Genomic DNA, 15,319 nt, shown 5'->3' with positions numbered 1-15,319 from the left:
GGCCATGTGACAATGACATGGCTTATTTGGTCCCTAAGGAACTTCAAACGGCAATAACTTGTGCTCCACGATTAACCCTAGTCAGTAGAGCCTCTCTATGGAAAGGGTCCCTTAAAATACTCACATTTATGAAGATCTTCTCTACAAGAAAATATTCCTCTTCGCCAAGGAACCAAGGTCGGTTCCCTACTACCATAAAAAGGCCAAAACCTTCAGAAAATGAGGTACACATAATTCCCCCTAGCTCTGTCACTCTAGAGTTATGACAGTTTTTTTTTACTTAACCTTTGGAGGGTATTTGGCCGGTACCGCACCGATACCCTCTTAAGGTCTTCTTTTTCAATGTTGTACAGGTGTTGTTTGGGCATGTAAGGACTGTGTAGCTTACAGAAAATTTTTGACATCATCAGTTGATGTCGTCTGTGGGAAGTAGACCGTAGGTGAGCCATGTTGCTGCTTCCCGGACAAAGAGTTGCATGGTGCTTACTTGCTCGATGGCAACCAACACCAACAACCAAGGAGACGAGCCACGTACCACAGCCCTTGAGAGACAGATTTAGACACTCGTTGCGGTGGTTGAATGCCTTACCAAGCCAAACCATGACTGGGAAGAACAGTTGTGCCAAAGGAACGCCAAGCTCCAAGATCAAGAGGGGGAGCAGGAGGGCAACAGTCTTTGGCACAATGACAATAGGTAGAATCGAGAAGGGCTGGAAGGCATTTAAGACCCGAACGGATATCCGTGGCTGTCAGCCTACTTATGAACTAGTGCACCGAACAGATTCACCCTTCACTGCACCCGTTACTTTGGTCCCTCTCCCGCCGAAGTTCCGCGTGCCGCAAATAGAGGCCTACGATGGGTTAAAGAACCCATTAGACCACTTGGAGACATTCAAGACCCTCATGCACCTGTAGGGTGTAGCGGATGAAATCATGTGTCGAGCATTTCCCACAACATTGAGAGGTCCTGTAAGAGTATGGTTTAGTAGGCTAATGCCAAACTCCATTAGTACCTTCAAGGAGTTGAGCGCCCAGTTTGCCTCTCACTTTATTGGGGGCACAGGTACAAGAAGTCGACAGCGTGCCTAATGAATATCCAGCAACGAGAGGATGAGACGCTAAGGTCTTATATCACCCGCTTTAACAAGGAGGCCCTCTCGATTGATGAAGCAGACGATAAGATACTCGTAGCAACGTTCACCAATGGACTACGGAAGGGTAAGTTTTTGTTTTCCCTATACAAGAACGACACGAAGACCATGTCAAACGTGCTTTACGGGGCTACCAAATACATGAATGCGGAAGACGCGCTACTCGCACGAGAGAAAAAGCCTAGGAAGAGAGAAAGACAAGAAGAAGCAAGACAGGAAAGAGGACGGGAGGCCATGAGGAAGGGAGATGGATGAGAGGATAGACGCTCCAAGGCCCCCACGACAAGGTTCGCAAATTTCACCCCACTAAACGTTCCCATCGATCAGGTACTTATCTAGATCAAGGACGAAGGATAATTGACGTTTCCTAGCAAGCTGAAAGGTGACCCCAACAAGAGGTCCATGGACAAGTACTGCTGCTTCCATCGAGACTATGGTCACAATACGTCTGAATGCTATGATTTGAAGCAGCAAATAGAAGCCTTGATCAGGCAAGGAAAATTGCAGAGGTTCGTCAACAAAGAGAAGACAGACCAGCCATAAGAGCAGAGCCTTTGAAGGGAAAGTGAGCGCCCTAAAAAGATGCAAAGAAAGCTATGGACAAATCCATGACTGGTATAACTCTTTGAATTTCAAATCTCTCTTTGACATTGGGCCATGGAATTGAACTCCTCAACACTATGTTTCATCTTATGCAAATTCCAATTTGGAAAGGCGTTCGATTTCTATTCCATACCTCGCAAAGCCTTTTGGGTAAAGTAGCTTCTTGTGCTCCGATTGGCATTAAAATCAAACTGCTTTTGACGAAGATAAGGGGACTTATTAGGTATTTCCTAACTATTGAAATTGAAAGGGAAAATCAAAAGCATCATAGCAGAGAGAATAGCAATGACCAAACACAAGTGGCAGAGTCAATCTGGCCTAGCAAGGAGTTGTTGGAAGTGATTGAATCGGTGCCATATTGTGAATAGTTCATCCATTGCTTTGAAGAGATGATGCCACGTGGCTTAGGAGGCTGTTAGTGATTGAGCTACATGTGTAATGCTTAGATAGGATCCTTCTTGTAACTGATTTTCCCTCCAAAATAGGGAGTTAGTTTTTCTGTTTTTCCTTTGCTTGCTTAGACAGTGTATATATAGAATTAGGTGCTATGTATTACTTAGTTGTTTGTATTCATTTTTTCTCAAAATCAATAATATATGAGAGTTCTATTTAGAGAGAGTTCTAGAAGTCTTACATGGTATCAAAGCATAGAAGCTTGAAAAGCTCAACAATGGCGTCTCCTGAAGCAAGCAACCATTTTGATCCTTCTAATAATCAGTCTACACAATCAGGCTCGAATTCTAACACTAAGTCTATCCCTTCCAACCCTTTCTTCCTTAGTTCTAGCAAGAATCCAGGCAACATTTTGGTTACTCAACCACTACTTGGAATGCAGAACTATCATTCTTGGTCTAGAGCAATGGTTTTAGCTCTCACTGCCCAGAAAAATTGGATTTGTAAATGGCAAAATTTCAATGCCAGATCTTGATTCACCTCTGTATGAGGATTGGTAAAACTGCAACACCATGGTTATATCTTGGTTGATCAACTCAATGCACATAGATGTCTCCAGCAACATTATGTACTGCAAAACAGCAAGAGAGATGTTGATTGAATTGAAGAACCTTTTCTCTCAGGGCAATGGTCCCAAGATCTACAATCTGCAGAGGGAGATATCTCATATCTCTCAAAATTAGATGTTTGTCATAGATTATTTCACTAGGTTCGAGAGGCTTTGATATCAAGTTCTCAATTATGAGCCTCTTCCAGAGTGTTCTTGTGGAGCTATAAAGACTCTAAGTGCTTCACATGACAAAGCTTATGTCATGAAGTTCCTAATGGGGCTCAATGAGAACTTTGAGACTATTTGAAGTCAGATTCTCATGTTTGAGTCTCTCCCTTCAATTAGCAAGGTGTATGCTTTGGTCCTTTAAGAGGAATCACACAAGAATCTTGGACATGGAAGTTCTTTTTCACCACAACCTTATTCAATTGCCATGTATGCTAATTCTAAAGGCAATTCTGGGAACAAAGGAAGCAACAAGAAGGAGAGACCCTTGTGCACTCACTACAACATGCTTGGGCACACCATAGATAAATGCTATAAATTGCATGGGTATCCACCTGGATATAAGCCCAAAGGAAGGTCAAATGCCAATGCAAATCAAGTTTCTTCTCAATTTTCTTCCAACCAAGGCATTGTTGTTGAGAAATCTTCAACTACATCTACTCAATATCCTATTTCTAAGGCTCAATGCGAGCACTTACTAGCTTTTCTTAGCACTGACACAAGTCTTGGTGATGGTCATCATGTTGCCAATGTAAGCTCAGGTGATGGAGTTTCTGGTATGGTGTCTGGGGGATTTGGTGTCAAAGCTGCTGCTGGTATGGGCACATCTTAGGCACACCATAGATAAGTGGTATTGCCCCTATCATTAGTGGCTTTTCCACAATCACACGTATTTTTTGTTTTGGTCGATATGAAAAGATGAGTGTTACGTCCACAACATTTTTAAAATAAATCATAGATAGTAAGTTGTTATTAGTTCAAATTTGAATCTACAACTTAAATTTCTTTTATGCCCACCTTTAACAACCAATAACAACCTACCACTTAGGATTTGTTGTGAAATTGTTATGAAAATATTGTGAACATAGCATTTCTCGTATGAAAAGCATGGTTAGAAAATAGAGAGGAAAATGTGATTATTTACTACTGGGTAAAAGTCCCTAAATTTTATCAATTTATTTTTTTGGTCCTTAAACTTTAAAAAGTTCTTTTTTCATTCTAAAATTTTGTAAATAATTTTTTCAATAGTTTATAAACTAAAATAGGGATGAAAAAATAATTTTTTTAATAATTTAGGGATGAAAAACAACTTTCGGTAAATATTTTTCAAAATATGTTGGAGACAAAGTTCAATACAGTAATACACTATTATTATTAAGAAAAACAAAACAAAAGGGGAAAGATGCCTAACTTCAAAATAATCAACTATTAATCAAAAGGAAAAGGTAAAATATTGTTCCCAAAAGGAAAAAGGGAGAAGACCGTACCTGAGATGTTGAAGAATCTAGCTCAGAGGAAGAAAAATGCAGAAAAAGAAGAGTAGAATGGGAAAGAAGAAGAAGAATAAGAAGTTTGAAAAGCTTCCTCGGAAAACCAAAACCGCGGGCAGCTCAAGAGTTTTCTCGAAAAAAGTGCCACTACTAACCAATCAGAATGTGACACTGGCCACGACACGCACAGTTCCGTCATGTCGCAATAAATGCAAAGAAAAAGGAATGTCAAAAGCCATGATTGACAAAATATGACCCTTCATATTCCTATGATTGTCATCACACATAATGATGATCACAGATTAAGGGGGTAGCTGATGAACCAAGTAATTCCTTTCGTCCAGAGAACCCACATTGGACGAAAAAGCACCAGGAAACGGAAATTTAATTCAAAGCTGTTACACACCAATAAATTCAGGAGATGTGGCCGTTGGAGGAGACATCAGGTTGCCTCATTAAGCTACCAGTAGGCGTTACGAGAGGGCATTCAAGCCACCATTGAATGCCACCAACAGCTAGAAGGGAAAAACCTTGTATAAAAAAACACTAGACTCCTACAAAAGGTACACACACACACATATATTCTGATACAAAGAAAGACCTGCATACCATCATTATCTTTGCTCATTTTTACTCTATCTTCATCTGATTTTATCAGGGCCGGTCCAAGATAATTTGAGGACTAAGGCGAAATTTTAAAGGGGCCTTTTTATATCTAAATATCACTTAAATGATATTTATTTTATTTTTACAATATAATTTATTTTATTTTTACAATATAATTTATTTTATTTCAAATCTATTTTTAATTCTTACTAATTAATAAGACTAATTCATCCAAAGTGAGCTAGTGGTACTTATTATGTAGGTTTCACAAACTGACGATTAATCAATAAATAAAAGTTATTCAAAACATTCATTTATTATATTGTTTGGACAGTTTGTTAGTTTTTTGTCATAAAATTTGTATTAACTACAAATATTACTATAAAAAGCTTACAAACTAATGTGACATTTTATGAAAAGAATAAATGAATATTGAATTATTTATTGTGATTGGATATATCAATTTATAAGACCTATATGATATAAAAAAATGTGCAAGTTGCACACTCTTTTTTTTATTAAAAGAAAAAAAAAAAAAAAACCTTACTGGCCCCATTTTAATTTGGGGGCCTTTCTATGTTAGGGGCCTTAGGCCATGGCCAAGGCCTAGGGCCGGCCTTGGACTTTATCATCAAAGGCTAGGTGGCCGACACTACATCGGTGACCAATCGAGTAGAGTCCCATCTCCTGATCTTGTGCAGGGTTTCCCGAACTAACAACAACGCACTCCGTCTAAACGAATATAAGTAGCTGACAATTTCGGCATCATCAATAATCTTATTTTATTTTTCCCTAATAGGGGTATAGTAGAACTACCCTTACCTATAACTTCTTATGTTACTTACATACTAATCATGCAACACAACAAGTTTGTCATTTGTGCAATTAGTGTGTCCTTTAATGCACAACCAAAGTCAGTGCTTTATTTTTTATACGTGAAAAGATGCCTTTAATTAAGGCAACGGAAGTTAAGTCAAGTCTCCTTCCTTCCCCCAAATGCACGGTCAGTTTAGTCGTCCTTCTCCACTAATATACATTACATGACTAATATACATTACATTACAAGTTTTTCATTTGTGCAATTAGTGTGTCCTCTAATGCACAACCAAAGTCAGTGCTTTATTTTTTATACGTGAAAAGATGCCTTTAATTAAGGCAACGGAAGTTAAGTCAAGTCTCCTTCCTTCCCCCAAATGCACGGTCAGTTTAGTCATCCTTCTCCACTAATATACATTACATGACCAAGAAAGTCCTCCCCCAAAATACACGGTCAATTAGTCATAAGCCCCTAAAGGCCAATTTGTCAAGAAAACAATTGAGAGCACACCAAACATCATAAAATAACCTATTATTGACAAATGACAAGTAGAGGGACGAATTAAGGCAATGGAAATGACCCATGAGTGCCAATCATGCTTGAGAAGGTGCCAGTTAGTCCTTCTCCACTAATATACATCAAGGTTTTCAGACTCGAACCGTTCATTGAACTGTAAAAATGAGAGGTTCAAGGTTTTTGAGATCGAACTGGGGTCGAACCGTGATGACGTCATAATTAATTTAATAATTAATTAAAGCCTAGATATAGATAATAAATTTATAAAACTAGCAAAATTTACTAATATATCTATATATGTGAGGGAAACTTAATGATTTTCAAGCATATATTTAATAATTAAATAAGAAAGTTAATTAAATAAAATAATAACCATGAAAACATTAAAATTTATGATTAATTTTTGAAGTAAAGTTGAATATCTTTGAAGGATTTTAATTATAATTTTGTTTTATTCCTTGTAAGAGATGGATAATTTAATTAAGTAGAATAAAATTGTGTTAAGTTGTTTAAAATAAAAATAAAAAAATTGCTAAGGGGTTCAACCACAGTTTTAGGGGTTCATGGAATTGTCACATATGCCCGGTTCTCTATGCTTTAAAAACTAGATTTTCATCCGGTTCTTGGTTTTCACGGTCTGACCTCTCGGTTCGGTCCGGGTCTGAAAACCTTGATATACATTACATGACCAAGAAAGTCCTCCCCCAAAATACAAGGCCAATTAGTCATATGCCCCTAAAGGCCAATTTGTCAAGAAAACAAAGTCTACTCTAGCCAATCATGCTAGAGAAAATAAAATCAAAAGCATATACAATAGATCATTAGTGCCTTTTCCACGATCACACGTGTTTTGTGTTTTGACAGTTAGTCCTTCTCCACTAATATACATTACATGACCAAGAAAGTCCTCCCCCAAAATACACGGCCAATTTGTCAAGAAGACAAAGTCTACTCTAGCCAATCATGCTAGAGAAAATAAAATCAAAAGCATATACAACAGATCATTAGTGCCTTTTCCACAATCACACGTATTTTGTGTTTTGCCAGTAAGTCCTTCTCCACTAATATACATTACATGATCAAGAAAGTCCTCCCCCAAAATACACGGCCAATTAGTCATATGCCCCTAAAGGCCAATTTGTCAAGAAAACAAAGTCTACTCTAGCCAATCATGCTAGAGAAAATAAAATCCAAAGCATATTCAACAGATCATTAGTGCCTTTTCCACAATCACACATATTTTGTGTTTTGGTTGGTATGAAAAGATAAGTGTTCTGTCCACAATATTTTCATAACAAATCATAGGTGGTAAGTTCTTATTGGTTCTAATTTAAATCTACAACTTAAATTACTTTTTTGCCCACCTATAATAATTAATAACAATCTACCACTTAGGATTTGTTGTGAAAGTGTTATGAAAATATTGTAAACATAGCATTTCTCGTATAAAAAGGGTGGTTTGAAAATAGAGAGGAAAATCTGATTATTTACTTCTGGGTAATCCCTAAATTTTATCAAATTTTCTTTTTTGGTCCTTAAACTTTAAAAAATTCTTTTTTCATTCTAAAATTTTGTAAATAATTTTTTCAATAGTTTATAAACCAAAATAGGGAAGAAAAAATAATTTTTTTGATAATTTAGAGATGAAAAACAAACTTTCGGTAAATATTTTTTAGTATATGTTGGAGACAGAGTTCAATACAGTAATACACTATTATTATTATTATTATTATTATTATTATTATTATTATTATTATTATTATTTAAAGAATGATCTAACTATCTTTTACTTACAAAATCATTACTCAACTCTCTCAAAAAAGAAAAAGAAAAAGAAAAAACAAAATCATTACACTTGTAGACAATGATTTTCGAACTCTAGAAGATCTAACTCATCTTATTTGTTCCCCCCCCCCCCCCCCCTTTTTTTTTTTAAGTTATAGGGGGTATTTCAACTCTGGATGTCTTGGAAACACCTGAAAGTATTAATACATCTTATTAAAATGAATTTGTAATTATCAATACTGAAACTATAGGTGCCTGTAATGATTGATCTGCTAGTTAATAAAATATCAAGCCTGTTGGCATATATATAAGAATATGCTGATGTAGTTTATAAAAGTTCTTTTTGGGGCACGATAAAAATTTACAACTATTTTAAATCAATCTGCCACCTCATATATGGGTCTTTAAATTTTTTTTGAATTACAGATTGTGGTGAACAGGTGGTAGGATAATTTGAAATGTTGTGAAACAGTAGTAATTTTTTTGTTGGCTCCCTAACATTATTGAGTCCATAATTCTTGAGGTATTGAATGAAAATGCTTCCAAATGTAGCTGATAAAGAGAGAGACTCATGTAAATGATGACGAACTTAAGGTGTATACATCAATCGTAATAAATCCGTGTCCCGTATGTGTATACTACTAGTACTAGTTGTCTCATTCTCCCCTATGTGTGTGTTAAAATAGTTAGTATTTTTTTTAAAATTAATGGGTTAATCCCACATTAGAAAATGAGTATGAGTTAAAGAGGTTTAAAGCTTGTACTATGTATTCAAGAGTAAGACCCTCTTGGATATACACTACAGTCAGTTTTTTTAAGACATTCTCTCTTCTCCCCATGTATATGTGAAAATACTTAGTATTCTAAAATAAAAAAATAAAATAAAATAAAAAACTAGTACTAGTTGTCTAGTATCCACAAACATAGAGTTCTCATGTGCATGGTTATGTCATGTATTTCTATCAACAAAATGAATGTTGATGATGCTAAGGCCTTATTCGCATACTTCCCTTATTTTGTAGAAAACAATCAAAACATGATTAATTGCAATTATTTTATTTTATATAGAATCTAATATCTTATCTAATGTTAGTGGAATTTTGTGCAGGGGTAATAGCAATAAGTCTATGTATGGATTGAATATATAACTCCATTTAACGCGCTCCATTGGCTCTTTCTTACACTTTAACTAACTCCTTAATTATGTGGGTTCCAGTTAGCTCTACTGGTAAAGTCTTTGATGGTTGTATAAAAGATCTAGGGTTCAATCCCCGCCTACACCAAAAACTGATTGGTGTCTTGGTCTGATAATAAAGAGCTATTATCAGGAGCGGACGCCATAGGTTGAAACTCTCTAAAAAAAAAAAAAAAACTCCTCAATTGTCTATGGAGAATTTGTAGTCTTATCTTATTACTTTAACTAACTCCTCAATTAAGTCACGGAGAATTTGCAGTCTTATCTTATTTTCATGGTTCAACAATTATAATCAATCTTCCAATTAATGTTGAACTTAGTCCTGAATTTTCAATTTTACACTACGTTTATTTCAATGTAAATATTTCTTGAATGTATTTTCACTATTTTCAGGTATAATAATAATAATAATAATAATGATAATAATAATAATAATAATAATAATAATAAATAATTTTCAGTTAGCTATATTATATTTTGTGAAATTCATAGTAGATTTTGGTATTGCGGATTTGTTGTACTATGGATTTGAGTTATTTATGTTAAATTTTGTGAGATTATTGTTTGTAAAATGTTGGAATGGTGATTTTTTTTTCATGGATTTTTTTTTTTTTAATTTCAACATGAAAATATGATTTTTTGTTTTTAAGTTTCATATAAACAAAGCATTTGAAAATATTTTTCAAGGCATTTTCAAATATGTAATTAAATCACTAGAAAAAAAAAATTGTTTCCTTGAAAATGTTTTTTTCAAAAAAAAAATTTACTTTGAAATAAATTTCAATCTCAATAACAAATTATGACGCTTGAACAAGTCAGTCCTTCTCATTTCCCACTGATGCAGCATGACCCACTTAGTCATTCCCCATAACACACGGCTAGTTACTTTCACCCTAATGGTTAGTTAGTCAACAAAACAATTGAAAGCAAATCAACATAAATAAGAAAGTAAAAAGGTAGAACAATTAAGACAATTTTGCCTAGCCTTGCACTTCTTTTACTCTTCTCTTTTTCTTCACCTCTTCTATTTAGTTACTTTTTCTCTAAATTTTAAAGTGGCCGAGGAAAAAGTGCAAAAAGAAGTAAAGAACCCCTTTTGGATTTGGATTAGTTTTAAGCAGATCTCTTGTTATATTAATTTTGTATTATTGATCCATGAGATTTAAGAATTATACAATTTGACCCCTATTCTCAATTCCAATAACTATAATTGACAGGAAATAATCATGTGTTGTGTAAATAGCTGTTAGGGGAAGAACCAACTGGCAACTGGCCGTGTATTTGAGGGAAGGACTGACTTGGTCATACATTCACTACAAAAAACGGGGCCTATAGCCGCGTTTCAAAAACGCGGCTATAGACCCCGAAAACGCGGCTATATCCTATAGCCGCGTTTTCTAGAGCCGCGTTTGTAAACGCGGCCTAAGTGGCGCAAAGAACGGCTGCGGGGTCCGTAGCCGCGTTTTAAAAACGCGGCTACGGACCAACTGAAGCCGCGTTTTTGAACCACGGCTATAGGCATCAGGTCTATAGCCGCGTTTTTCAAAAACGCGGCTATAGTCAGCGACCTATAGCCGCGTTTTCGGAAAACGCGGCTACAGACCTGCTTGAGCCGCGGTTCTTGTCGCGGCTACAGGGTGCAGACTATAGCCGCGTTTATAAAAAACGCGGCTATAGCTTCTCTTTTTTTTTTTTTTTTTCCCTGCCCTCTGTTTTGGCTGTTTTTTCACTGTTATCATAACTGAAGAATTTTCCCAGCCCACACAAACATCCAAAATATTCAACCCACACAAACAACAGCAGAGCAAGAGATTTCACCTCAATAAGATGAAGATTTGAGGCACAAAAGCAAATTCTCCAATTTGAGCAAGTGAGACCCCAACCTATAAAAAAAAAAAATCATTCTTTCATAAATAAGCAATTTCTTTTCTTAATCCAGATCTAAAACTAATTGAACAAGCCATACAAGTCAACTTAGGAGAACAAAAGCAAATTCTCCAATTTGAGCAAGTGAGACCCCAACCTATAAAAAAAAAAAAAAAATCATTCTTTCATAAATAAGCAATTTCTTTTGTTAATCCAGATCTAAAACTAATTGAACAAGCCATACAAGTCAACTTACAATGAATGATGTTCTAATGCTATAACCAAAGGCCTTAGTAACAATAACAACAACAATGTCTTAACAACTATGACCAAAATAACAGATGCTAGCAATATATCCACATGGTTCCATAGGAAATGCCCATGTATGAGCATTCCAATACTTGGAAGGAAAAGTGCTGCAAAGACTATTATCATAATTTCAAATTAGTCAGCAGTCTACACTCATTTACCCCGATTCAAACACTATTCAGTTTAACTTTTCAAAAGCTAAAATAACATAAGAAAACATCACAACATGAAGTAGAACTAGAATTTAGTTTTAGACAATAGTTAAATTTATATACATGAAACGTTTGGAAATTATTAATGACAAACAAAGTACCTGGTCCAAAGTATGTTGTGCAAAGTCAGTAGTAGATATCATAACACCAGCCACAAATGAACCCAGCTCAAGACTAAGGCCTAGCTTATCAACCTGCACTGAAAATGTTATTGAATATTTTAAAATATTAAAAAGGTGTAGATAACTTTGAAGATACTCAACAATTTCCCACACTGGAGTCAAATAACTCAACAACTCACCACCTTAACTTCAAAAGAATTTTTCCCAACACAACACAACCATCTAAAATAAACAAGTTCCAACACAAATTATCCAAAATAAATAAGTTCCAACAGCAGCAAGTTTCCAACACAACACAACCATCCAAACTAAACAAATTCCAACACAATACAACCATCCAACAGCAGCAACTTTCCAACACAACACAACCATCCAAACTAAACAAGTTCCAACACAATACAACCATCCAACAGCAGCAACTTTCCAACACAACGCAACCATCCAAAATAAACAAGTTTCAACACAACACAAGTTTCCAACACAACCCAACCATCCAAAATAAACAAGTTCCCAAAATTACAACACAACACAAGTGCCAAAATAAACCAGTTCCCAACATCACAAAAAGCCACAGCCACAGCCAACAACATCACAAATAGCCAAACTGGCTATTAACAAAAATATATATATATACAAACGTTTGCTCATGTCTATTCACAAAAAACGTTTGTTGTGAGGCCTGAAGAGTTTCCTCAGTGGCATTTGGCTCCATTTTGACATACGCTTTCTTGTCCACTTCATGGTAAAACTGCACAAATTATTCACAACTGTCAAGTTAAACTTGCCAAATTTTTGCTTGCAATACATAATACTCTAAATATGAGTTCAAATGAACCATTTGTATCAAATGCCAAAATGGAAGCATGTAAGATTAATTAGAAATAGGGAGAGCTCATTACAATTGGGGCTACAATACAACGAAAATATAGTACTACGAATCAATCTCTGCCCCATATCAGTTATGTTGTTTTCATCAACTTAGTAACATAAGAGGAAGGCTAGCTGTAGTTCAACTAAGTCATAAACAAGAGTAGTGTAGTAAGTTGTGTAGTCAATTTCTCATTCGTTAACAAGAGTATTGTTTTTAGGGAAATTTTTAAAGGAATTTTGTTTTACCTTCGGATGCACAGTTGCATTCCCATCAAGCATTGCCACTCTACATATATATTAAACGCATTGTATTAATATCACATAACAATGCATTGTAAAAAGTAGTGTTTCGTTAAAGGGAAATTGGTTTGCTACCTGAGAAGAATATAATTCACGGATAAGTGGGCTAAATGCGTTAAATTGGTTGAACATCTCTCTCATCGAACTCCTCACTTCGTCCAAGTTGTTGTTTATGTCTTGCCTCAGATTGAGCTAGTTCTTCCCTATGCCTCGCCTCAGATTGAGCCAGGTCCTCCCTATGCCTCGCCTCTGATTGAGCTAGTCGCTCCCTAAGCTCTTCATGACTCGTCTCCAACCCTGAAATCCTTTGCGTTGTTCTGGTTGACGACGGACTCGAGGTAAACAGTGAATTGTTGGTGGCACTTCTTCCTGATGGGGTGATTCCAAAACCTACCCCGCGTACACGTCCGGGGCGCTCAGGACGATCCATCACCCGAGCATACGCATCGTCTCTCGACCAGAGGATTCCACTACCAACCTCTCCTTCTAGTCGCATGCCCTGTTCATTCAACAATGCTGCCATCCTATCCTATTTTCCCACAAGAACCAAACAACATATTACACACCATAAACAATGCCCTGTTCATTCAACAATGCCCTGTTCATTCAACAATGCCCTGTAAGACTTATTTTTGATAATATTCATGATTGAAATTGTTTGTTCCATATATGTAGTAGAAATTGGAAGAGAGTACAAGCATTACTATCTTATTGATTTTTATTCCCTAGTAGCCATTGGAGTGATTAAAAAATATTTAACGATTTTTTTTGATATGTAGATGTCCAATTACATTATGCTCATAATGGTGAAGTTCCATTTCAATACTACTTTGTCATGATTGAAAAATTCTTACACATAAATCTTGTTTACTAATAAACAAATATCATCAATTCTAATATTATTCATATTATGCCAAATCTTGTCAATTTCTACTCACTTCATAAGACTTTTTTCTCACATACCCCGTAGACCAAGTTAGTCTTTCAATTGAGTGGATTGAGGTGCAATTCATATAAAGTATTTACTTATTTTCTTTACCTAATAGTTATCTTTCTAAGTAATTTAACTTTTTTATTTTATTTTATATGTAATTGGTGCACTTGAGAAGATTGATAACTTGATATAATCCACATCATCTAGTTTTGTTTTCTTTTTGTTTTCTTTTTTTCGTTTTTTTGTGGTGATGACAAGATTTGTGAACTTTGGATTTTTTAAACCTAAAAATACGTGTGTGTGTGTTTTCTCAAAAAAAAAAAAAAAAGATACTCAGTGTTGTTAAGTTGTCTCACATCAGTAAAATGTGATGTTGAAGTTTATCACTTGCTTCGCGACACTAACTGCCGCATGCAGTTTTGGTGTTGGCGTGTGAGTGTATTCTCTTATCTCATCTCCCTTCTCCCTATATATGTGTGTGTTTCTCAAAAAAAAAAAAAAAAAAAAAAGCTCAACCCGTTTACCAAGTCTACCACTTCACACATGAGCCATTAAAAAAAATCAAATGCAAATTGTAATGGACCTACATGTGAGATGGTAAGCTAATTTTTTAAAATACTATGAATTTTCAGTGTGTCCCTAACTTAATCCGCATAATTATTGTGTTTTTTCTTTTGCAAAATCTTGTTGAGAGAGAGAGAGAGTAATGAAAAATTGTAAATGATTGCCCCATTTTTAGTACGGTCATTATGGAAAAGTAAGGACAGAATCGTAACAAAAAAAAAATTCCAATATAAGTCATAAAAAATTTATGATATTGAGTTGAGTATGTAAGTAATGGGTTAAAAAAAAATTTAAATATAAATAAAAAAAAATTAAAAAAATTGAATAAACTAATTATAAGGACTAAAATTTTCCTCCAATCCGCCAAAGGACACAGAGCAATGAAAGCTGCCAGATCTATCTATCTACGGACTTTGATAGGTAATGTTAGTGTGGGACTTTGACCGTCCCACACTCCCCGTTGGCTAGTGGAGTCATTTTTTCTAGGTAGGCAATGCCATTCTTTCTTTCTTGTTCTATATTCTTTCCTAAACGATCTCTTTTTCTTCTTCTTTTTTTTCCTTCCTTTTTCCTCTAGGAGCTACATTCTCTCTCCCTTGCATTTTAAAATTCAAACTTTTCTTTCTTTGCATTAAAGTCCAATTTTTTAATTTATTAATGTTACATTATTATTTATTTTTTTAATTTTATAATTCTATAACTGGGGACAGAGGATTTGAACTGAATGTATTAGTTGAAAATGGCATATTGACTTTCTTTTTTTAATGTACAGCTGTACTTTTATTTTCATCCTTTTAAATTGTAGAATATTTAAATTTAGTTTAGAAAATAGAAATTTGACCAAATTTTTTAAGAGTAGAAACTAGAAAGTGTTTTTATTTTTTTTTGTTATTTTTTTTTTAGTGAAAGTGTAGAGGATTGTTTTACAACGTCATGACGTGGCACGAGAGGACTGGCTAATCAGTTCCGG

The 15,319-nt window shown here is 35.2% G+C and overlaps 1 protein-coding gene across 1 annotated transcript in view; it reads left to right on the top strand.

Annotated features, from left to right (window-relative positions):
• The window catches only part of LOC142629808 (protein root UVB sensitive 3), a 95,741-nt gene that overhangs the window by 60,671 nt on the left and 19,751 nt on the right, over nt 1-15,319 (top strand). The gene's annotated exons all lie outside the window — the stretch shown is intronic.

This window comes from Castanea sativa, chromosome 3 (genome assembly GCF_040712315.1).
Source record: "Castanea sativa cultivar Marrone di Chiusa Pesio chromosome 3, ASM4071231v1".
Lineage (NCBI taxonomy): Eukaryota > Viridiplantae > Streptophyta > Magnoliopsida > Fagales > Fagaceae > Castanea > Castanea sativa.
Note: the sequence above shows the minus strand (reverse complement) of the source record. Positions and strands in the feature narration are given on the sequence as shown.